Genomic DNA, 26,324 nt, shown 5'->3' with positions numbered 1-26,324 from the left:
TAACAAAAAGTGTGAGGTGATCCACATGAGTTCCAAAAGAAATCCGTTGCAATTCGATTACTCGATAAATACTACAATTTTCAAGGCTGTCAATTCAACTAAGTACCTGGGTGTTAAAATTACGAACAACTTCAGTTGGAAAGACCACATAGATAATATTGTGAGGAAGGCGAGCCAAAGGTTGCGTTTCATTGGCAGGACACTTAGAAGATGCAACAAGTCCACTAAAGAGACAGCTTAGACTACACTCGTTCGTCCTCTGTTAGAATATTGCTGCGCAGTGTGGGATCCTTACCAGGTGGGATTGACGGAGGACATCGAAAGGGTGCAAAAAAGGGCAGCTGGTTTTGTATTATCACGTAATAGGGGAGAGAGTGTGGCAGATATGATACGCGAGTTGGGATGGTAGTCATTAAAGCAAAGACGTTTTTCGTCGCGGCGAGATCTATTTACGAAATTTCAGTCACCAACTTTCTCTTCCTAATGCGAAAATATTTTGTTGAGCCCAACCTACATAGGTAGGAACGACCATCAAAATAAAACAAGAGAAATCAGAGCTCGAACAGAAAGGTTTAGGTGTTCGTTTTTCCCGCGCGCTGTTCGGGACTGGAATGGTAGAGAATAGGATGATTGTAGTTCGATGAACCCTCTGCCAAGCACTTAAATGTGAATTGCAGAGTAATCATGTAGATGTAGATGTAGAGCAGAACCAACTTTCACCAGAAGACTCAACATGTCTCCTGCCTGCCCTACAATGATCTCTCGCTTGACATCACTGAGGCCGCAAATGGTGATGGTTTGATGTCAGTGGAATGCACGCGACATGGTTGTCTGGCTCGGAGCCGTCCTTGAAATAGCCGATTTGTAACAGTTCGTTGTCACTGTCATGCTAACTGCTACTCAAACTGCAGCTGCACATGCAGTGCAATGCGCCAGAGGCATACACCGAACACGATGGTCTTCCCTCTCAGCCGGCCGTTGCGGCCGAGCGGTTCTAGGCGCTTCAGTCCAGAACCGCACTACCGCTACGGTCGCAGGTTCGAATCGTGCCTTGGGCATGGATGAGTGTGATGTCCTTAGGTTAGTTAGGTTTAAGTAGTTCTAAGTTCTAGGGGACTGATGACCTCAGATGTTAAGTCCCATAGTGCTCAGAGCCATTTTGAACCATCTTCCCTCTCAGTAGTGCCACGAGGCCGTCCAGAACCCGGTTTCTTGCGACCGCACATTCTCATGGACACCAAGCCATCAATCAAGTGCAGTGGCGACATTCCTGTCGCGTCCTTCTGCAATATCGCAGAAGGAACATCCAGCTTCTCGTAGCTCTACTGCATGACTTCGTTTAAACTCAGTGAGGTGTTGATAATAGTGATTTTGTCGCTTTAAAGGCATTCTTGACTAACATCGACTCACCACCACCACCAATCTCAAAGTAACTAACCCACGCGACCGTTACGGCGTTCATTTAAACCAAACCTGATTTGCAACCTCATAGCGGCGGTACTAGCGCCCTCTTATGCGACTGATGCGAAATTTGAACGGACGTCGCCTTTCAGATGTAGAAACAGTTTTACGAACTTTCGCTTAAATCGCACAGCTCCTTCTTTGTTATGCAGTTTTTTTCCGTCATTGTATTTTGTAAACAGGGAAGCTGTATAGAATGACGTGTTTTTCAGAAAAGGAAGTAAATAGGCCGTTGTAAGTAGACTGGTGTGCGTTTGGTGAACTGAAATAGTAATTTCAAAAATAAGCTTTCGACGGTTCTGGAAAAGGAAGATTACAAACAGTGTGCATTATTAGTGAAGAGTGGTATTTTTAGACGAAAAAGTGACACAGTCCTCAGCTTTCTCTGTGGAGATGTTTGTTGCTAACTATTGGGAGTGGAAGGAAAACATACAAATGGAACGGGGGACGGTCTGCAGTGGTAAAGTAGCTGCTCCAAGAAAGATCTGTACTTGGATTTACAAGAATTAGATGACAGCCATGTGACATTAGAAAACTGGAAAGAGCAAGATGCATGTATGTAGCTGAAAAACGAGACTTTTACCCAGAAGTGTATGGGCCTGTTACTGATGGTCATCCCACAACATAATGTTTTTTATAGCTGTCTCCATAATGTGATGTTTAAAGCTTTCCCGGTGTACTGATTGTTCCATAAAAACACGGGAGAACTGCCGGATATCAGTAACGTCCTGCCACGATATTTCGGCGCAGAGTCTTCTGGCCATCTTCAAGTGAGTGCCACTGTAGTAGTACCACTCAGTGTAGTGGTACTACTACGGTGGCACTCACCTGAAGATGGCCGGAAGACTCTGCGCCGAAATATCGTGGCAAGACGTTATTGATATCCGGCAGTTCTCCCGTGTTTTTATGGAACTGTCTCCATAATCTTCAAAACAATGACTGTGACAATCAATACGCGATTTGTAGGTCCTCACTGTGACAACAACTGACCAAATAGTCTCGCTATTGGATTGATAAAAATGGATAAAAGATAAGATGCTGGTATTAGTGCTTCAGGAGTTCTACACAGTCTCTCCCCCCCCCCCCCCCCCCCCAATCGTCACCAATTCCAGTACAGTGCAACATTCAGACAACCATATGAAACGGGCAGTAAAGTCTTACTTTGATATGTTGTTCAGCGTCCGCCCCCCCCCCCCCCCCCGTAACATTGTCTTCATATCGGTTACGTCGTCAAAGCGTTGCCCCTTCATGTTACTTTCTATACTTTTGTCGTTTAGTGGTAGGTTCGTATTAATATTACCAAGTCTCGTCACCCGGGATGGCTTTTTCCAGAGAAGAATTGTGCACTTTTTGTATTTCAATTAAGTCGTGACAGGCGTTCATGTGTTGTTGTTTTTGTTCGGGAATGAAAGTGTCCTGGAGAAACCAAGCACACTCTTTTCTCTTATGATGAATGTCTTGAACACATGATTTAGAAATGATGCTCCATTGCGATTTGTGGCACAAAAAAGTTGACACTCTACAGCGTCATGTTCACTATTTAACACTGCCTGCTTACAACTGATCGAATGGATATCTGTTGTTTACAGCTTTTAGTTCAAGCTGCCACCGTATCTACTGCACTCATGCCGTTTATACGTCAAAAATAAAATCATTTTGGAACTGTTTTAGACGGACGTTGTATAATTATTTAATATTATTTTCGTATGATATATACAGTTTCCTAATTTTGGGAATTTAATTTTAATTTTGCTGTGGTGGCTCTATTTTCATGCCAAGAAAGTAAAACATTATGTATTATTGACAGTACTAGTCCTTCAGCTGTCTGTATTTTGATTATTGTTCGATTTATTTAGACTTGCCGTCTCCACGTTGAGAATCAATTCACGCAGTGGTTAATTTTGTGACTCGCTAGACAATCAGTGATAATGAAAACTAAATTTTAATTAATTAGTAGTTAATTAAGAACGTGACATAAGCGCAGCTTTTGGAATTAAGTGAAGAAGTATGAAAGTACTCCACCTGAAGGAAAGGAATAAATATTACTATTCTTTTGGTACGAATTATTGTCTTAGATCACACCTCGAACACTATAATCTTAAAGCACGCTAATTTTACAGTACTTAAGAATCTATAAACTATAACGTAATAAGTATATAGTTAGTGACACAAATAATGACTCCAATTGTTCTCTCAAAACCACATTTGCTCGATATGAAAGAGTTAATGCTTTCGAAGAAAATAACAACAATGGCGGTATAAATATAAATAGTCTTTGTCTCCTAAGGTAGATTTAGCAGCCTTCCCAAATAGCACATTTAGTTTTCGGTTACGTCGGGAATACTTCACATAACGTACATAGATTAAGCCTTTAAGCCAACGAAAGAGGGTAAAATTCAATCATTTTCCATCTCCACCATATCAACTGTGCAAGAAATAGCTGCTCAAGTCTCTCAGTTTTTACCGTTAAGGATACTCTAAACTGTGTTAGCAGCAGACTGCGAGAGCAGCAAAACTGTAGTCAGAAAAAAAAAAACTGTCGACAGGGGTTTCTCGGTGGAGTTGGAGCGGCGACCTTGTATTGTTTCAAAAAGAGTGGCGCAAGCCATTGTGTGGGTGTTGTTTGGGATTCACTGCGCAGTGCCCCCGGCCTACGCAAATACTAGCAACAGGCGGCGTATCACAAGAGAACCGTCAAGTCACTAAGTTAATAAGGACCTGCTCCGCACTGACATTGTCTCTTGATTCATCGAAGAGGCAAACACGTTTTCGATGTGATATAAATGTTGGACTTAACAGTTTTCGTAGTAGGTTCGTATTAATATCACCAATAAAGCTAAGTACTGACAAAGTTATTTGTGCATTGTTATAAAGTTATTGAATTTAATAGTTTTCAGCGGTGCTTCGTGCAGTTTGTGGCGAAATAACGATTTAGTAAACTTTTGGAAACGTTCTTTTTTAGAGTTTTATGTGCGTTGAAATCGTTTAGTAACTCCCGTGCTTTATTTTTCAGCTGAGGTCTCTTATTGTTTCTAGTGAAGTATTTTAGTAAAATTTTCATTCAGTGTTTTGACTTCGTTGAGTGTTCCAGTGGCCGCTTGTTTTTGGTTTTAGCTAATAATTTTGTGAAGTTTTCTTGGTATTCGTATTAGCTGTGGTGTAGTAGTTTTAATACATGTGGTGGCTTTCCTAGTAGACAGAGAATTTCGAGACCGCTACTGTTATTTCTATAAATAGTTCTACTGGTGTAACTGATATTAGGTAACGTAGACGTATAGTTTTTCTCAGTAACTGTAAAATTTTACCATGAGTGTGAAGAGTGGGCTCTGTCGTAGGTTTGTGGGATTTGTTCAAAGCATTTTCATCGGGAGGGGGGGGATGCTGTGAGGATGCCAGTGGGCATTCTGGCGAGATTCTCACCTGGGAATGCAGAATATGTAGTAGAAATAAGTTGATAGAGAAGCAGGAGCGTAAAATCTGTGCCCTTCAGGTGCAGTTATAACGCGCAAAGGAGGAACTAGATAGGTTGAGGAGGGTGAAGGGTGGTGGGTAATGGGAACTGGCAGCTGGCAAGAAGGCAGCTAGGAGGAGGAGGTATTCAGACAGTTATACTTTGCGTGTCTGCAATAGATTTGACCAACTGTCGGAGTTGAGTGGAGAGGGGACTCTTGCAGCTGTAGATGTAGGGAACATGCAGCAGTCCTCAGCAGTTGGGAGGCCTAGGTCAGTTGCAGAGTCTATCAGAAAGAAGAAGGTTCTGCTGCTAGGTAGTTTGCACGGTAGAGATGTGGGTCACCAGTTGAAGGAAGTGTTGGGGAGTGAGTACCAGGTCACCAGCATTGTGAAGCCTAGTGCAGGGTTGGCTCAGGTCACTGATAGCATAGGGGATCTGTGTAGGAATTTTATGAAGGAGGATCAGGTAGTGATAGTGGCTGGAGCAGGGAACAGTCTTGATAGGGACAGGGAATATGATGTAGGTGGTGAGCTGGTAAATATAGTTACTCAAACTGTTTCCACGAATATGAAAAACTTGATAAATTTGTCGTTTATTCATGTGTAGCAGTTAACAGTAAACTTGAGAGAGTAACAGAGATTCTCAACAAACTACTGGGGCAGACGCAACAAGATAGGCAATGTGCGTCACGCAGAGGAGTGCCGTTGAAATGCCGAGAGCGTACGTTGCAAGAAAAGTCAGATAAGATACTCCTTCCCACATAAGTGACGGGATTTTGCCACGCAGAGGAAGCTAATAAATTAGAGCGTATACTGAGTAAGGACAGCCGTTTTTCCCAGGAACAGTTCACAAATGGATACACGGGCGGTGCAAAATGAGAGTTGCATGTTTTCTGTCTGTACATTTTACAACAGTTCGCCCTTTTTGGGCTTATTTTGTTGCTAGTTATTCTATTTTACTTTATTGCACCACCCACTTCCTAAGGGACATATACCTTTAAATCCAGTGCAGCCATTCGAAATCAGTATTGTTTTGATGATGATTGTCTTTTTCTCTTACATCTCGTTGCAGAATATGACACAAGTAATGAATAAAAAACCTAATGTCTGCAGTCCACAAAATATTTGCCTTTTGGAGACGCAAGCTTAGAGAGATGCTGGAGGAGGGCGAATGTATGAATCCGAAATGGGGAAACTAGGTCGGGAAATGACTCAGTCGAAAGTCATAAGCGATTGCAGGAAATTTGAAGTTCCCAGGTACACAAGTATTGTGATGTCTTTATGCACACCTTGAGAAAGCTGCTACATTCCACAAGAGTTCTTCAAAGTGGAGTCTACCAGACTCTATGAAGGCAAGACACTGGCTACGTACTGTGATTCTCAGTTAGTCTTTGGGAATAGCATCCTTGGCCATGAGTGAGGGCAGGCGCCAGGTGTACCAATACAAAAGCACGGAGCGGGCTGGAATCCTAATTTTGCGATAGCTGCCCCTCCTAATGAGAATCACTGACACCTCATGCCGACAAACAGGAACTGCGACTACTCCGTGGTGTCCTTCGTAGTGAGAAAAATGCAAGGTTTTCCTCCCAGCCACACATATTCAGTACACTCAATAAAATAACCACGAAAGAGCAGCAGAAAATGAAACGACATCGCACGGCGATATGTGTGATTCAAGGCACAAGTTAAAGATTATTGCAGTTTCGTTCAAGTCTTTAAGGGGTTCATTAGGGGTTCATTACTATTCGCTAGCGCACTTGAGCAGATGTAATTTCGATGGATTCCTCACGCGCTGACTGCGATATGGAATATCTATGCTACAATAGACTCGCAGGTCAGAGCAGTGTTGGCAGTACGTCGAGTTTAGTAGCTCGCAGAGAGCTGTCGTGTTTTGTAACTCTCACAGAGCACTTGAGTTCTGGAATTCGGACAGGGCAGTCCAGCAGTTGACTTGTGTTGGGCCAGTCGTGCAGAACGATGGCAGTGCCTGAGCGATGTAGTAAAAAAAAAAAAAATATATATATATAAATAAAAAATAAAAAAAATGTTCTTAGTTGCCGCGCGCATATGTTAACTGCCCCAACTGATTTAACCACAATTGTAACGTTAAAGTCACATGTAATTCGTTGCAGAAGTGTTTCAATAATAACTTTTGTTCTGAAGAAAAGTTTTGCGAGTCATTTATCTGAGTTTAAAGATTTTACGAATTTTTCCTGTGCATACTCATGTAGATCAAGCAAAAGAAAATCAGTTGTTTTCCTACAAATGAAAATCTAGTGGCCAACATTGCACTTGGATGTGCCAAAATTTTCTTATAGGAGCAGATATAAAGATAGCGTTATCCGGCGACATCATTGTGAGGTAAGAATTTTTCAGTTTATTCAGGATGGTTTCACAGGGCCATGACGCAGCGCTGCTGACGTCTAAACTTATTAATTTCGATATGCAGTCAGTCTTTAATGGAAGGTCACATTAAAACTTGAAATTTTATTATTGGAAAGAAATTTTTCTATTGGGAACTTAAACGAGATTTTTTCTGTTCGGAGGTTACACTAAACGTGAATATTATAATTATTTTTCTGTTTGGAGGTTACACTTGTCGACATCCTGCCAGGATAGTATTTTGAGAATTTTGTGAGAAGTAGTCAGCTATATATCTGCTCTTATTTATCTAGTGTTAAATGTAGTTTGCATTTGGCGCAACGCATTTACTAAATTGTCACTCCTTTTTCACAGGATCATCGGCAATTATTGCTCTTTGTTGTCATTGTATTTATTCCACTTTGTATCCGCTTTGTCTTGGTTTGATTTTGTGTCCATCTTTAATTTATGAAAAATGCCGCGAAAAATTGCAAACAGAACATCGCGAAGCGTAATGTATGAAAACACCGACCTGAACAGTTTGACTGACAATACAGAGATTCTCAGTGTCACAATTCTAATCTCGCAACTTTAGACAAGCAGTGTGTGCCAACCACCAGTAACAGTTCAAACTTAAATGATGAGCAAACAAATTTAATTATGTCCACTGTAAATTTAACAATTGATGACGCGGCGCGTTCCACCACAACGAGCGCTGCCCAATTTGACACATCTGATGTGCAAAATTTACACAGTGAGCAGATAAATATTAGTAATGAAGATGAACAATTTACTAAAAATATGTCAGATTTATTTAATTCCGATGTAGTGACCAACAGTGCACAACCAATCAGCAAACCATTTCATAAATCAGACAATGATCAAATGCTTTAGAACACGTATCAGATGCAGATACACTATCCCACAGCACAGGAAACAGAGCCGCTAAATTTGACGTTCATCAAATTATGGGAATTTTGCTACAACTTAATGAATCGAATAAACAAATTAATGAAAATTTCAAACAGTCGAATGGAAAACACAGCTCTCTGCGAGCTACTAAACTCGACTTACTGCCAACACTGCTCTGACTGCGATTCTATTGTAGTATAGATATTCCATATCGCAGGCGGCGCGTAAGCAATCCGTCGAAATTACATCTGCTCAAGTGCTCTAGCGAATAGTAATGAACCCCTTACAAGTTGGTTACTGAAATCAAACGACCGGCGAAAAGAGATACCTCATTCAATGTGAACGATATATCTGTGATCATGACTACCAACGAGCAGAGAAGTTGCTTGGCGATAAAAATCGGCAGTTATATTATAAATCAGGGTAGTTTTCGTTCGGGATTTGCAAAGTTAAAACTACGCAGTTTATCGTCGCCAAGCATATAATTCATTATTCCGGTCCACAAATTTATCGAGTCTGTATTGACGATTCTTCAAAGCAGTAGCGAGGATATTCCCCACGGATATTGGAACAGTTATCACACAATACGTCTGACTTCGTAATTTTCGACTGAATCGTTTACAAACCTCAAAGTCATGTGTTTGCTTTCTGCATCATCCCTCAAAGTTCGTATCATTGTCACGAAAACATTCGGAGCATAAGGAATGCTGAATGATGCACTGATGATACCTTACTGAACCACACCGATATCGATAAATCATCCACGGACACTAATTTTAATAATACTTATATTACCGAACTTCACTACATTGGAGTGAACGGAGACTTCAGTACATTGATTAGTTTATTTCTCAATCACCAATCAAGATGCAAAGATTCTCTGTGGTTTTTCCGTTTCTTTGTTACATTATAGGCTTAGCAAGTACTCACAGTCTACTATAATAATGGTTTATTCCGACAGTACATACAAAAAAATTCCGTGTGAACGCTCAAAGCTGCAACTCATTCTTGGCAGCCACTTCGATAATTATTTGGCTCATTAACAATGTACCCTTATTTCACACTGCGTAGGTGTCTAATTAAGTTGCGTATCGTGGTTAAAAATTATCCACGATATCTGCATCTATTTTTCAGAATTACGCTTACAGGTAGCACTAAACACACAGAGGCGGATCACGCATAGCGCTGCTTAAAAAAGTAGGTTATATGCTTCTCAGAATGATAAAAACTGTGTAATAAAGTTATATGCAGTCTAGCGTACTGTAGTCTTCGTGTTTGCCTTCCATTACGAAAGAGCTACCTGTCACATTTAGCAAACAACTGATAATTGAAGTTTTTCTTCATTTAGTTTAGTTAATTAAGATGAAGAAGGTTATAGTTTCCAGCTCGTCTTGAGTAATCTGTCCCTCACGAGCTACACAGGTCGACGCGTACGAAAAATTTCTTTCCCAGCGTGATAACAAAATTGCAGAGCTTGTGACTGCTTTCATTTTTTGTAATTACAATACTGCTCATTCGTTCCACTAGATTAATTTTTAAATGAACCTAGCGATGGCGTGAGAAAGACAGTGTTACATTACAAGAAATAAATATACTCCACGGAATATCTTCGGTGATGAGTTTGAGAAGTAATTTCGAAAGCGATTCATCGTAATGCAGCGGGAATGGCTGGTTTAAAAATCCCGTAAGCCTTACCGTTCTGCGGTTCATTTTTTTAGTGCGTTGCGAGAGAAGGCTGGCATGTTCCATTTCAGTGGACCTTGAAACACAAGCTATTAGTCATTTCTGGCAAAACGTGATTTCATGTGGACTGCAATCACTGCGTTTATCAGGTCGATTAGTATCTGGGAGGTTCCTGATTGTTTCCTTATAGCTCAGTCTGTTGACGGCGGTGTGTCAGAAGCGCAGGAACCAGCAGAGGAAAGGAGCACAAAGGTGACAGCAAACTAGGCTGCCGATTTGCTACATTTAAAAAATACAGGGTGATTCAAAAAGAATACCACAACTTTAAAAATGTGTATTTAATGAAAGAAACATAATATAACCTTCTGTTATACATCATTACAAAGAGTATTTAAAAAGGTTTTTTGTTCACTCAAAAACAAGTTCAGAGATGTTCAATATGGACCCCTCCAGACACTCGAGCAATATCAACCCGATACTCCAACTCGTTCCACACTCTCTGTAGCATATCAGGCGCAACAGTTTGGATAGCTGCTGTTATTTCTCGTTTCAAATCATCAATGGTGGCTGGGAGAGGTGGCCGAAACACCATATCCTTAACATACCCCCATAAGAAAAAATCGCAGGGGGTAAGATCAGGGCTTCTTGGAGGCCAGTGATGAAGTGCTCTGTCACGGGCTGCCTGGCGGCCGATCCATCGCCTCGGGTAGTTGATGTTCATGTTTCATAACTAACCTTTTTCGTAGGACTCTCCATACAGTTGATTGTGGAATTTGCAGCTCTCTGCTAGCTCTGCGAGTCGATTTTCCTGGGCTGCGAACAAATGCTTGCTGGATGCGTGCTACATTTTCATCACTCGTTCTCGGCCGTCCAGAACTTTTCCCTTTGCACAAACACCCATTCTCTGTAAACTGTTTATACCAACGTTTAATACACCACCTATCAGGAGGTTTAACACCATAATTCGTTCGAAATGCACGCTGAACAACTGTCGTCGATTCACTTCTGCCGTACTCAATAACACAAAAAGCTTTCTGTTGAGCGGTCGCCATCTTAGCATCAACTGACGCTGACGCCTAGTCAACAGCGCCTCAAGCGAACAAATGTACAACTAAATGAAACTTTATAGCTCCCTTAATTCGCCGACAGATAGTGCTTAGCTCTGCCTTTTGTCGTTGCAGAGTTTTAAATTCCTAAAGTTGTGGTATTCTTTTTGAATCACCCTGTAGTATTCACACTGAGGTGACAAAAGTCACCGGGTAGTGACATGTACATATACAAATGGCGATAGTATCGCGTGCACAAGATAAAAAGGGCAGTGCACTGTATTCAGGTGATCCATGTGAAAGGATTTCCGACGCGATTATGGCCTTACGACGCGAATTAACCGACTGTGAACGCGGAACGGTAGTTGGAGCTACACGCATGAGCCGCTCCGTTTCGGAAATCGTAAGGGAATTCAATATTCCGAGATCCGCAGTGTCAAGAGTGCGCCGAAAATCCCAAATTTCACCTCTCTCCAGGGACAACGAAGTGGCCGACGACTTTCACTTAACGACCGAGAGCAGCGGCGTTTCCGTAGAGCTGTCAGTGCTAACAGACAAGCAACACGACGTGGAACAACCGCAGAAATAAGCGTGGGACGTCCACTGGACCTGACGGGATACCAGTTCGATTCTACACAGAGTACGCGAAAGAACTTGCCCCCCTTCTAACAGGCGTGTACCGCAAAGTCTCTAGAGGAACGGAAGGTTCCAAATGATTGGAAAAGAGCACAGGTAGTCCCAGTCTTCAAGAAGGGTCGTCGAGCAGATGTGCAAAACTGTAGACCTATATCTCTGACGTCGATCTGTTGTAGAATTTTAGAACATGTGTTTTGCTCGCGTATCATGTCATTTCTGGAAACCCAGAATCTACTCTGTAGGAATCAACATGGATTCCGGAAACAGCGATCGTGTGAGACCCAACTCGCTTTATTTGTTTATGAGACCCAGAAAATATTAGATACAGGCTCCCAGGTAGGTGCCATTTTCCTTGACTTCCGGAAGGCGTTCGATACAGTTCCGCACTGTCGCCTGATAAACAAAGTAAGAGCCTATGGAATATCAGACAAGCTGTGTGGCTGGATTGAAGAGTTTTTAGCAAACAGAACACAGCATGTTGTTCTCAATGGAGAGACGTCTACAGACGTTAAAGTAACCTCTGGCGTGCTACAGGGGAGTGTTATGGGACCATTGATTTTCACAATATATATAAATGACCTGGTAGATACTGTCGGAAGTTCCATGCGGCTTTTCCCGGATGAAGCTGTAGTATACAGAGAAGTTGCAGCATTAGAAAATTGCAGCGAAATGCAGGAAGATCTGCAGCGGATAGGCAATTGGTGCAGGTAGTGGCAACTGACCCTTAACATAGACAAATGTAATGTCTAATGTAATACATAGAAAGAAGGATCCTTTATTGTATGATTACATGATAGCAGTTACTTCTGTAAAATATCTGAGAGTGTGCATGCGGAACGATTTGAAGTGGAATGATCATATAAAATTAATTGTTGGTAAAGCGGGTACCAGTTTGAGATTCATTTGCAGAGTCCTTAGAAAATGTAGTCCATCAACAAAGGAGGTGGCTTACAAAACACTCGTTCGACCTATACTTGAGTATTGCTCATCAGTGTGGGATCCGTACCAGGTCTGGGAGCGTGCGTGCGGAACGATTTGAAGTAGAATGATCATATAAAATTAATTGTTGGTAAGGCGGGTACCAGGTTGAGATTCATTTGGAGAGTTCTTAGAAAATTTAGTCCATCAACAAAGGAGGTGGCTTACAAAACACTCTTTCGACCTATACTTGAGTATTGCTCATCAGTGTGGGATCCGTACCAGGTCGGGTTGAGGGAGGAAATAGAGAAGATCCAATGAAGAGCGGCGCGTTTCGTCACAGGGTTATTTGGTAAGCGTGATGGCGTTACGGAGATATTTAACAAACTCAAGTGGCAGACTCTGCAAGAGAGGCGCTCTGCATCGCGGTGTAGCTTGCTGTCCAGGTTTCGAGAGGGTGCGTTTCTGGATGAGGTATGGAATATATTGCTTCCCCCTACTTATACCTCACGAACGTAAAATTAGAGAGATTCGAGCGCGCACGGAGGCTTTCCGGCAGTCGTTCTTCCCGCGAGCCATACGCGACTGGAACAGGAAAGGGAGGTAATGACAGTGGCACGCAAAGTGCCGTCCGCCACACACCGTTGGGTAGCCTGCGGAGTATAAATGTAGATGTAGATGTAGAATGTATCCGTTAGGACAGTGCAGAGAAATCTGGCGTCAGTGGGATATGGCAGCAGACGACCGATGCCAATGCCTTTGCTAACAGCACGACATCACTTGCAGCGCCTCTCCTAGGCTCGTGACCCTATAGGTTCGACCCTAGACGACTGGAAAACCGTGGCCTGGTTAGAAGAATCCTGAATCACTTGGTAAGAGCTGATTGTATGATCAGAGCGTGGCGCAGATCCCACGCAGCCAGGACCTAAGCTGTTGACAAGACACTGTGCAAGCTGGTGGTGGCTCCATAATTGTTTGAACTGTGTTTACGGGGAATGGACTGCGTCCTCTGGTCCGACTGAACCGATGATTGACTGGAAATGGTTATTTTCGGCTACCTGGAAACCTTTTGGAGCCAATCATGGACTTCGTGCTCCCAAACAACGATGGAAGTTTTATGGATGACAATGCGCCATGTCACCGTGCCACAATCGATCGCAATTGGTTTGAAGAAGGTTCAGGACAATTCGAGCGAATGATTTGGCGACCCAGATCGGCCGACATGAATCCCATCGAACATTTATGGGACTTAATCAAGATATCAGTTCGTGCATAAAATCCTACAGCGGCAACACTTTCGCAATTTTGAACGGCTGTAGAGGCAGCATGGCTCAACATTTCTGCAGGGGACTTCCAACGACTTCCATGGACTTGAGTCCATGCCAGATCGAGTTGCTTCTTGACAGGGCAGATAAAATCTCGTGAACGATACGGATATTGGAGTTGCTGCACTACGCCGGACAAAGTACGACATGGTATTGGGAAGTATCCCATGACCTCTGTTAACTCAGTGTATTTCGGACCAGTATCGCGCTAGTTGTACAGAGTTTCAGGGAGAGCATGAGGAAACAACTCACACAAATGGGGGAAAGAAATACAGTAGAAGAAGAATGGGTAGCTTTGACGGATGAAATAGTGAAGGCATAGAGGATAAAGTAGGTAAAAAGACGAGGGCTACTAGAAATCCTTGGGTAACAGACGAAATATTGAACTTAATTGATGAACGGAGAAAATACAAAAATGAAGTGAATTAAGCAGGCATAAAGGAATACAAACGTCTCAAAAATGAGATCGACAGGAAGTGCAAAATGGCTAAGCGGGGATGGCTAGAGGACAAATGTAAGGATGTAGACGCTTATCTCTCCAGGGGTAACATAGATACTGCCTACAGGAAAATTAAAGAGACCTTTGGAGAAAAGAGAACCACTTGTATGAATATCAAGAGCTCAGATGGAAACCCAGTTCTAAGCAAAGAAGGGAAAGCAGAAAGGTGGAAGGAGTACATAGAGGGTCTATACAAGGGCGATGTACTTGTAGAAATGGAAGAGGTTGTAGATGAAGATGAAAGGGGAGATATGATACTGCGTGAAGAGTTGACAGAGCACTGAAAGACCTGAGGCGAAACAAGGCCCCGGGAGTAGACAACATTCCATTAGAACTACTGACGGCCTTGGGAGAGCCAGTCCTGACAAAACTCTACCATCTGGTGAGCAAGATATATGAGACAGGCGAAATACCCTCAGACTTCAAGAAGAATATAATAATTCCAATCCCAAAGAAAGCAGGTGTTGACAGATGCGAAAATTACCGAACTATCAGTTTAATAAGTCACGGCTGCAAAATACTAACGCGAATTCTTTACAGACGAATGGAAAAACTAGTAGAAGCCGACCTCGGGGAATATGAGTTTGGATTCTGTAGAAATATTGGAACACGTGGGCAATACTGACTACGACTTATCTTAGAAGAATGATTAAGGAAAGGCAAACCTACATTTCTAGCATTTGTAGACTTAGAGAAATCTTTTGACAATGTTGTCTAGAATACTCTATTTCAAATTCTGAAGGTCGTATGGGTTAAATACAGGGAGCGAAAGGCTATTTACAATTTATATCGAAACCGGATGGCAGTTATAAGAGTCGAGGGACACGAAAGGGAAGCAGTGGTTGGGAAGGGAGTGAGACATGGTTGTAGCCTCTCCCCGATGCTATTCAATCTGTATATTGAGCAAGCAGTAAAGGAAGCAAAAGAAAAGTTCGGAGTAGGTATTAAAATCCATGGAGAAGAAATAAAAACTTTGAGGTTCGCCGATAACATTGTAATTCTGTCAGAGACAGCAAAGGACTTGGAAGAGCAGTTGAACGGAATGGGTAGTGTCTTGAAAGGAGGATACAAGATGAACATCAACAAAAGCAAAACGAGGATAATGGACTGTAGTCGAATTAAGTCGGGTGATGCTGTGGGAATTAGATTAGGAAGTGAGACGCTTAAAGTAGTAAATGAGTTTTGCTATTTGGGGAGCAAAATAACTGATGATGGTCGACGTAGAGAGGATATAAAATGAAGACTGGCAATGGCAAGGAAAGCGTTTCTGAAGAAGAGAAATTTGTTAACATCGAGTATAGATTTAAGTGTCAGGAAGTCGTTTCTGAAAGTATTTGTATGGAGTGTAGCCATGTATGGAAGTGAAACATGGACCCTAAATAGTTTGGACAAGAAGAGAATAGAAGCTTTTGAAATGTGGTGTTAGAGAAGAATGCTGAAGATTAGATGGGTAGATCACATATCTAATGCGGAGGTACTGAATAGGATTGGGGAGAAGAGGAGTTTGTGGCACAACTTGACTAGAAGAAGGGATCGGTTGGTAGGACATGTTCTGAGGCATCAAGGGATCACCAATTTAGTATTGGAGGGCAGCGTGGAGGGTAAAAATCGTAGAGGGAGACCAAGAGATGAATGCACTAAGCAGATTCAGAAAGATGTAGGTTGCAGTAGTTACTGGGAGATGAAGAATGGAGAAACTTGCACAGGATAGAGTAGCATGGAGAGCTGCATCAAACCAGTCTCAGGACCGAAGACCACAACAACAACAACAACGCGCTAGATGCCCGTCTTCAGTGGTATACTCATAGTTATTCTGTTGATACTCGTGGCTCGAGTAGTCGGTGAGTGTTTCTCTTGAACAAGATGTGTAAGCCGTTGAAATCAACATGCTGCCCTCTATCGATCCGGCATAATCAAATTTTAATAATAAATCCTAAACAGCAGGTGTCGATCTTATATTAAATCATGTTTTTGAGTTTCTTGAGAGCTGCAGAGCAATTACAGTTACAGTTATCAAGAGAAGGTGTCATGAAAAGCCGTGACGATGTGTTGACAGGCCAGATAAAATCTCACGAGCGATACGGATATTCGAGAAATGGAGGTTCCTATTGAAAAGTCGACAAAAATACAGATAATACTAGACGAGAAGGGTATATTATTTCATAACACGTTGCTCACATTAAGGATGAAAACTTCTATAATAGCTCATATGCGGTTTCTGTTATATCTAATCAGCAAACTGTCGATGTTAACAGCAGGCAGCTCATGTCAGCCGAATTCACGTCTCTTATCAGTGTTCGTGCAGGAAGCAGATTTTTTTCGTGGTGTGCTTATTTACAAGTTATCTTTTCAGCTATGCCCCTATAGTTCACATAAAAAAAAGATTAGGATTTAGCGTCACATCGGCGACGAGGTAGGCGGAAGTGGAGCGCAGATTCGGAGTGGGAAACGGCAATGATCTTAATCAAGGAATCATCCCGGGGTAATTTACCTCAAGTGATTATGGGAAACCACGGAAAAACCTAAATTTGGATGACCGACCTGGGGTTTGAACCGCCTTCCTCACAAATGTGACTCAAGTGTGCTGAGTTCAACGTCACCTCACTCCATCGTACAGTGCGATTGAAAAGTAACGCACATGCCAATAAATGTGTCTGTAAATAGGAGTTGCATCGACTTCGTTCGATCAGCCACCGCAAGATAGCACTACAGGTGTTATCAAGAACAAACGAAGACGCCAATGTAACGGATATACGTCACAGGACACCTGTGATGTTGAGTAATTCATTCTTTGGTAAACGTGACGTTTTTCCAAAAGCAATGACTTTTCATGGTTTACCAGTACGCTACGTCGGCAGTTGTTCGTATGCACCCGTTGTAGACTCATTTCGTCGGGAGTACCCCAATACCGCAGTGCCGAACTGTTCGACAGTAACGAGATCGGTCGCCCGTTCCCGGTAAAGTGGATCAGTTGCAGACATGAAGTGAACAGGAGACCGGCCATATTGAGGAATCCTAAACCGGCTGAGGTGAGGACAGTGACGTTGCGTCCGTAGTCAGTAAGTTTGTGAAGACTATCTCCGATCCCAGACTTTGTATCGTAGTGCTCAGAAAGCGATGGTCATATTTTCTTCAGTTATAACGCGTGGTTTCTTTTCACTTAGAGGATATGTGAACGCTTCCAGCACACGAATGTGGTCGTCAGAAAATACATAGATCTTTCGTGAAAACATCTTGCACTGTCAGAGAATTGGAAAGTTGTGTGCCGTATCATACCCTATTGCCTCTGAAACTGCAGTGAACGGCGTTGTGTAGCGCGACGTTACTGCAGAGTTTATTTTGCTACCTGCAGCTCATGTGCGTGACATTTCGATTATCCTGCAATTTGTACAACAGCAGCAGTCATGGCTCGTGCAATGTTTTACTAGTGTGCTTTTGATTTACAAGGAAAGTAATCATAACTAAATTGAATAGATTAATTCTATGTAAATAGATTGAGCTGTTTAAATGTATTTAAATTTTATAGTCATAGTGCCGGAAGGGGTGACATCATATCAAAACATGTGGAGTCGAAAACAGACAGCTGCGCTCCTTCTGTGAGTCGATTGTAGCGTTGCTGTCCATCATTTCAGCACTTCACAATGGTTTCTGGTTATCGCGGAGAGAGTGCTCCAAAACACGTTTTCGTCTGTTTTATTTCCATACCAAAATGCATCCGCAGAGAAATAGGGTGGATCTAGGACGATTTTTTGCTCGCATTTGAAGAGTAATGGCTCACATTCGAAAAGACATGGCAAAACTTTAGTGGCATATTTGTAGTGTGCCATAGCACATTAGCACTTGGTAATTGGCAGCCACTGAGCAGCAGTCTAAATCACATTTGTTTTATTTAGGCTTGTTTTTAGGTGAAGTCTGTCTACAAAATGTTTAGCATCTAGTTCGCATTTTTTTCTATTTTTAGTAGCCAAGAAATCTGTTTCAACGGCAAATGTCAGCAGCTTGGCGCTGATATTGTTCCACATGTATTGTCTGTACTAGCCTCAGCTTGTACGATTATGAGAAGAAAAAAATCGTGTCTTTGCTTCAAGTACTCTGAACTCCGCATCATGGTATTGTATTGTCGTATGTTAACCTGGGGCCTAGAAACGACGGAGAGGCTCCGTCCCCGCCGCAGCCGCAGTGGTCCACAACCCCACGACGACTACCGCAGTCCACTTCACCCCTCCGCCGCCCCACACCGAATCCAGGGTTATTGTGCGGTTCGGCCCCCGCTGGATCCCCCAGGGAACGTCTCACACCAGACGAGTGTAACCCCTATTTTTGCGTGGTGGAGAACTTGTTTGCGCAGCAATCGACGACATAGTGTAGCTGAGGTGGAATAAGGGGAACCAGCCGGCATTCGCCGAGGCAGATGGAAAACCGCCTAAAAACCATCCACAGACTGGCCGGCACAGCAGATCTCGACACAAGTCCGCTGGGCGGATTCGTGCAGGGGAACAGGCACTCCTTCCCAGTTCAGACCGCATCATGGTACTCGCAGTATCAGTCCATTATCTACGAGGTGCGACAATAACGTAATGCGACTGATGTGGAAAAAAATGTTGCTTTCCGTTTTAATCAAGTTTAGTGTTGTCTCCTTCAAAGTAGTTCCCTTCTGATTGCACACACTTTTTCCAGCGCTTCTGCCATTGATGGTAACGTTTCTGGAACTCATCTTCTGTAATATCCTCCAAGACCCTCGTTACAACTTTCTGGACATCTTGTGTTGTTTGAAAATGGTGTCCCTTGACCGCCGTTTTGACTCTTGGAAATAGAAAAAATTCGCACGGAGCGATATCTGGTGGATAAGGTGGCTGTGGTAGTACTGAAATTTGTTTTGAGGTTAAAAATTGCTGTACTGACATCAGTATGGGATGGCGCATTAGCGTGATGCAGAATCCAGTTATCAGCAATGGTGGCATGGACACGAAGAAATCTTTTACGAAGTCTTTCTAAAATATGTTTGTAGTAATATTGGTTAATTGTTTGTCCAGGAGGCACCCACTCTTTATGAACAATTCCCTTTGAATCAAAGAAGCACACAAGCATGCATTTCACTTTTGACTTTGACATGTGAGCTTCTTTTGGTCTGGGTGATCGCTTTGAGCACCATTTTTCCCGCGCCCGGGTTCCCGGGTTCGATTCCCGGCGGGGTCAGGGATTTTCTCTGCCTCGTGATGACTGGGTGTTGTGTGATGTCCGTAGGTTAGTTAGGTTTAAGTAGTTCTAAGTTCTAGGGGACTGATGACCATAGATGATAAGTCCCATAGTGCTCCGAGCCATTTTGAGCACCATTGCGAACTTTGGCGTTTTGTCTCTGGTTCGTACTGAAAAAACCAACATTCATCAGCAGTGATAACACGGCTCAACAATTCTGGATTGATTTCCGTTTGCTCTAACAGATCGGCTGCCACATTTTTCCGTGTTTCTCGCAGTTGTGGTGTGAGATTTTTGGGGACCATTTTTGCACAGATCTTTCTCATACCAAGATCTTAGACGAACCGTTTCTCGATTGATGTTCAGTTCTTCTGCAATAATTTTCACTGATAATCTTCGATCAGATCGTACGAGTTCACTCACCCTGGCCAAGTTGACATCCGTCCATGAGGTTGATGGTCGTCCACTGCGGTCTTCATCTTCAACATTCGTTCTGCCTTCACTCAACATTTTGTACCAACGAAAAACTTAAGATCTTGACATAACCTCCTCTCCAAAAGCCTTCTGAAGCTTACCGTAAGGTTTCATCGCGTTTTCACTCAATTTAACGCAAAAAGTAATGGCATACCGTTGCGCAATATTATGCGGTTCCATTTCCATGACGAGAGACACAAACACGTGTTAACTTATTACAGCAAAACTCACGACTGAACAATTGCATCGATGTGCCTCTTGGACTAGAAGCAGCTTATAGACCAAGGTCAAAGATATTGTGCCTACGTAAGCCTGCAGGGTTGCCATATCTTGCAAAGAAAAATGGGTCAAATGGCTCTGAGCACTATGGGACTTAACATCCATGGTCATCAGTATCGTAGAACTTAGAACTACTTAAACCTAACTAACCTAAGGACAACACACAACACCCAGTCATCACGAGGCAGAGAAAATCCCTGACCCCGCCGGGAATCGAACCCGGGAACCCGGGCGTGGGTCTTGCAAAGAAAATCAGTATCATTACTTTATTGACGCACCTCGTAGTTTTCACACTTCCTGTCACTTGTGGATCAATGGGTACATAGATTAAATCAGCAGCCGTACAGTGCGCTACAGGGAATTTATACTTGTGTTTGACGCACATGTTCACAGAGGACGCGGCGTTCGAAGCCCTCCACGACGATGACGTCAGCGAGACGATGCTTCGGCTGGCGGGCCTCCTGTCTTGTAAGCCTGCCTGGTGAGCGGCACGTCGCACTTCCACACACAGCTCAGGTACCGGCAATAGTTACGGTAAATGTAAATGTCGTGTGACTAGGGCCTGCCCTCGGGTAGACGGTTTGCCGGGTGCAAGTATTTCAATTTGACGCCACTTCGTTGACTTGCGCGTCGATGGTGATGAAATGATGATGATTAGGACAACACAATACCCAGTCCCTGAGCGGAGAAAATCTCCGACCCAGCCGGGAATAGAACCCGGGCCATTAGGACTGACATTCTTTCGCGCTGACCACTCAGCTACCGGGGGCGGACAATAGTTTTGGTGACAGTGGGAAAGAATTTTACCCTAGCAGTTTGTAGCTTCTGAGAAAACACTGTGACAGTTAGCATCAGCTGTCTGATGGATTGTGATTATGGGAGCAAAGTCTACCACGAAACCTTGCAACATCCTCTTTGATTCCATACTAACTTGATGTAAATTCTATTTTTAATACAAGCAAGTCATGTTTCTAAAATCAGTACAACATTGCTGATTCGTAGATACTAAATACTCGCAAAAATTCTGAAATTGTATTTTCAGCTCTGTGTGAGAAATCCCTGTAACTCATTTTGTAAGCAGATAAATCCATTGCCATACATTTTGCTACCATCTATAAAAAATAAAGATCGCGATAGGATAATAGTTCCATGGGAGACCTACTGTTTACAAAACTGTGTCACGTATGGACAAAAGAATCTGCTGTGCAATATCAGAATTCATTCAAACGATGTTTTCAAACACACAGGTCATTCAGTTAATGTAAGAGAGCAAATGATAATGTTTTACACCTATAGCTGAATCGCAAACAAATCAGGTGAATTAATATTGACAGAATGTTTAGAAATCATCACAAGTCGTTGTGCTCATTGCTGAGCGTCGTAACTTCGTGAACTAAGCGTCTCCATCACAGACGGTCACCAGATTCTCTTAGAATCTGCGTAAGAGGTAGGCCCAAGATCTTCTTCATTTGATCTGTTCAGTTGTTCACAGCTCTTCCTCTCGGTCTCTTGTCCTCGATTTTTCCTTCCATGATGGTTTTCTCTGTGTTTTCTCCAACTCTGCACACATTATGGCCAAAGAACTGGAAAATTTTTTGGTTGACACGAAAAGAAAGGCGGGTTGAGATACTGAGTTGCAGCATTCTGTGCCAGCACTGAAGCTCAAATGCATCGATACGCTGTTTGTCTCTGTCTCTAACGGTCCATGTCACGCAACGGAAAGCACGAGTGTTCCAACAAGCCGTACCTTTGCGGTGTTCGCTATTGCCCTGTTCTGCCAGATCTTGGTGAGCTTCTTCGTATCCACTCGTCCTAGCGTGCTCCGTCTTCTTAACTCATCTTCACAGCTTCCCGTGCCACAGATGGGTGACCCATGATAGGTGAAAGAATGCACGATTTCCAGTTCCTTTAATCGACCTGTTAGTTGCACCTGTACTTCTCGTTCAGTTGTCATGAGTTTGGACTTGCCGAGATTGAGGTCCAGTCCATATCATAAACATGCTTTTCTTTTGTTGATAGCTCAACAAGTTCGTCTTCGCTGCTGGCTAAACGCACGATGTCATCAGCAAATCGGAGGTTGTTAATAGTTCTACCACCAACTGAGATACCTTTTGTCGGGGGATAGGACACAATCCTGACTGACACTTTTTGATACATAGAAGAAATCAGACGTGCCAGCAATCCTCTTCACAACTGCGAGTTGATTACCGTATAGACTTCTGATCAGTGCTGTCAAGTGTGGTGGGAGACTGAATTCTGCAGGCACCTACCACAACTTTTCCCAGGCAACACAATTAATGGCTTTCCTATACTCAAGGAAGCGGATGAAGACAGGAACACAGAACTCTTGCGGTTTCTCGATTATTTGTCGTTTGTTCAGAATCTGCTCACGAATTCCTTTTCCTTCAACAAAACCTGCTTCTTCTGTGGATATGTGATCCTGAAGGTTTCAAACGCTGTTTCAGTACGTAGAGCAAAATTTTGCTTGCGTGGGATATGAGAGCACTGATTCGGTAGTTGGAGGAGTTCCTGATTGACCCTTCCTTGTGTAGTGGGATGAATACAGACTTCAGCCGGTCTTCTGGCCATTCCCCAGTTTTCCACATCCTTATACACCTCGAATGCAGCACATAAACATCTTCCTGCCCCATTTCCTTGGTCATCTCACCAGATGTACTGTCTAGACCTGGGGATTTATAGCTTTTCAGATGTTGTATTGAGTGTTAAATTCACCGGCGAAGCTTTTGAGTTTCTTGAAGAGATCACGTACTTGACTGTTGCTCTGAGCACTATGCGACTTAACTTCTGAGGTCATCAGTCGCCTAGAACTTAGAACTAATTAAACCTAACTAACCTAAGGACATCACACACATCCATGCCCGAGACAGGATTCGAACCTGCGACCGTAGCGGTCGCTCGGCTCCAGACTGTAGCGCCTAGAACCGCACGGCCACTCCGGCCGGCTACTTGACTGTGATTATGATGTTCTATGATATCACAGGTAGCGTTAATGAAGTGTTATCTGTCCTTTCTGCAATTCCGTTGTATTTCTCTGCACCGGTTCTTATATCTGTCTTGACCTTGGGTGGTGTGAATACCTGTTTGCTTCACATTGCTTCTCTCTGCAATTAGATGTAGTGTGCACTGTGACATCCAAGGTTGTTTTGCACTTTGTAGTCTTCCTGAAGCCGGAAGTGACGAGGAAACGACCTCCTTCACTTGTTCCCATGCTTCTCATGCTGGGACATCTTTATCAAGACTGGTGTTGTGGAGTTTCGGTCTTACAAGCTCACCAAATTCACGAAGTGCTTCCTTGTTTCTGAGTTTTAGATGCCTTTCTCCGCTCTTCTTGGTGGATTTGAACTTAATCCCCATTTTCGTGGACAGCTGATTGTGATCAGTCAGCTCTAGGAAAAGTCTTACACTCCACGATCGAAGTTTTCCAACGTCTTCGCATTGGGATGAAGTCAGTCTGGTTTCTAAAACTATCACCAGTGTACAGTCGTCTTGGGTGATGGTGAGACATAGTGTTACGGACAATCAAGTCGTTACTCACATAGAAATCTAGTAAGTGCTTCCCTCGTTCATTTCTTTCGACTAGATTATAAGATCATAAATCGTATGTGTGTTGCGTAGTATATCCAATCTTAGCACTGCAGTCTCCTTGAATTATTACCTGTTCTTTGTTATGGATCTCGCCTAGGACTTGTTCCAACTGCTCACAGGAGCATTCAGTTTGATAGAGATGATTCTGTCATTAATGGTTTAATAACCGAGGAAAAAAATTGTTTAGATTTCTAGAAACAACTATTGCGACACCTTTTCTGTTTTGGTCACTAGTCAAATGGTTCAAATGGCTCTGAGCACTACGGGACTCAACTGCTGTGGTCATAAGTCCCCTAGAACTTAGAACTACTTAAACCTAACTAACCTAAGGACATCACACACATCCATGCCCGAGGCAGGATTCGAACCTGCGACCGTAGCGGTCGTGCGGTTCCAGACTGTAGCGTCTTTAACCGCTCGGCCACTCCGGCCGGCGGTCACTAGTCCCTGAAAAACATTCAGTGTTCCTTCCTTAGGTCACGAAATGGCCACTTCCTCTCCAATGAGCCTCACTTAGCCCGAGAATATCGAGGTCATTCGCATTTCTACTACAACAAGTTTTCCCGTCTGAAGTAGCCCACGCACAATTCATGTTGCAATCTTTCTTACAATGCGCAAGGATAATTTGTGCTGTGCTACTAGTCTAATGACTTGAAGCTCCGGATAATTTAGAACTTAATAAAGCCATGGGGGTTGCGTGGAAAAACTTCAGTCGTGGTTTTGTGTTGCCTTCCACTGAGCTTAAAATCCTGTCTGCTCGTCGACTTTGTTTCCCGCTGGGGTTGGTCAAACAACCTTCTGCTGAGCTGCAGGGGCACAGCGGGTCGGTGGGAAGTGGCAGAACTGAGGTGACAGACGCTAAGAGAACTCTCTTGCCGTGTTCTTGTAATCGCGTATCACCACCAGTTTCTTCTTACCTGTCTCAAGGTGCTCACAGAGACTCCACCAGTTTTTTTCCCATATTGCTTCAATGTTTTTGTTATCCATAACTTTATAAATATGGCGGTAATGCGAAATCTAATACCAGTTTTGGAATCAGTACAAGAAATACTTTAAGTTGAGACACTTCACATAAGTTTTTAAATTTCGTAAAAATTACATTAATTTTATTTCAGTAAGATGTTAGAACGATTTGTAGATGGAATAGATGACTCAAATAATGTTGCAGCCACATTTGTGTACACTCCAACTGATTTAATTTGTAAGTGAAAATCTCGTTTGTATTAAAAGTACTATAAATTAAAATACTGCTTGCCACCAGGCAGCTTTCTTCTAGTATGAAGTACACAGTTAACTTGGTTTTCGTGACCTCAAGTCCCTGAATTGCGCGAGGAGACGCATAACTACTTATACATTTTTTTTGGACCCCAGCAGCAGCTCAGTGAAAGCTGTCATTGAGATAGGCCGTGCGACTTACTATTCGTGTGGTTTTGGCGATTGCCAGAATTATGTTGGCAGCTCTGAACAACATGGCCTGCGTTTTTTTGTTGTGGAGCTTGTATGAAATGTGATTCGTGTGAGCGGTGTTTACCAATAGACCACGTACTCTGAATAATTGGTTTTACTTATCTATTAGTACCTGGTTCAGAGGCCAATCTCCTATAATGATCTGCAGCCAGTATTATTCACCGTTGTAATCTACGAAATCCATTAATACATATGAATTTGTGGTATCGTTTAGTTTATGGGAACTCAGATTTTAATTGATTTTAGACATAAGAAACGCCACACACTCCATGAATGTAAATGACTGGAGAGTGTAAAAATGGTTCAAATGGCTCTGAGCACTATGGGACTCAACTGTTGAGGTCATCAGTCCCCTAGAACTTAGAACTACTTAAACCTAACTAACCTAACGACATCACACACATCCATGCCCGAGGCAGGATTCGAACCTGCGACCGTAGTAGCAGCGCGGTTCCGGACTGAAGCGCCTAGAACCGCTCGGTCACAAAGGCCGGCTGGATAGCGTAAATTGATATGTTTGCAGTACGGGAGCTATATGAACAATTATAATTGTCTGTAGGCTCGGAAGGTCTTTGTCTTAGACCCTGGACCTATCAAGTGACATAAGCCCCAACCCTGGGTCCCTGAATATTCCTGAAAAAAATCCCACCAGTTCGGTCGAAACGTCGAACGTCGAAGAATTTTGAAGGGGAACATGATGGGGCCTAAAAACCCACAAGATATTATTTTCGTTTACGATTGTCGTTACACGCAGGGAAACAACGTTAACGAAGGCATGGAACAAAAATAATGACAAATTGTTACCTCAACCTGAAAAGTAGTAATAAGCGGACATAAAACATGTTGCTCCATTCTGCAAAATATTAACATAAGAGATTTCGCCTATAATTATCCATTTGATGAGCCTTCTTGAGAACGAGAACAGCCTGCTGCTTTTCCCAGTCTCCTGTGGCGTCTCGTTGCTCTAGAAATCTACGATAAAATACTGCTAGGAGGAGTGTGCCGTAT

At 42.9% G+C, this 26,324-nt stretch overlaps 1 long non-coding RNA gene across 4 annotated transcripts in view; it reads left to right on the top strand.

The window, feature by feature from the left end:
• LOC126100608 (uncharacterized) overlaps positions 1-26,324 on the top strand; it is an 807,357-nt gene that overhangs the window by 244,948 nt on the left and 536,085 nt on the right. For all 4 annotated transcript variants that reach the window (XR_007522189.1, XR_007522190.1, XR_007522187.1 and 1 more), the window contains one exon: positions 20,637-20,759. This is a non-coding gene — a long non-coding RNA (uncharacterized LOC126100608). The remainder of the gene's footprint in view (positions 1-20,636; positions 20,760-26,324) is intronic.

This window comes from Schistocerca cancellata, chromosome 9 (assembly GCF_023864275.1).
Source record: "Schistocerca cancellata isolate TAMUIC-IGC-003103 chromosome 9, iqSchCanc2.1, whole genome shotgun sequence".
Classification (NCBI taxonomy): domain Eukaryota; kingdom Metazoa; phylum Arthropoda; class Insecta; order Orthoptera; family Acrididae; genus Schistocerca; species Schistocerca cancellata.
The sequence above is the reverse complement of the archived record's forward strand: the minus strand, read 5'-3'. Positions and strand labels throughout refer to the sequence as shown.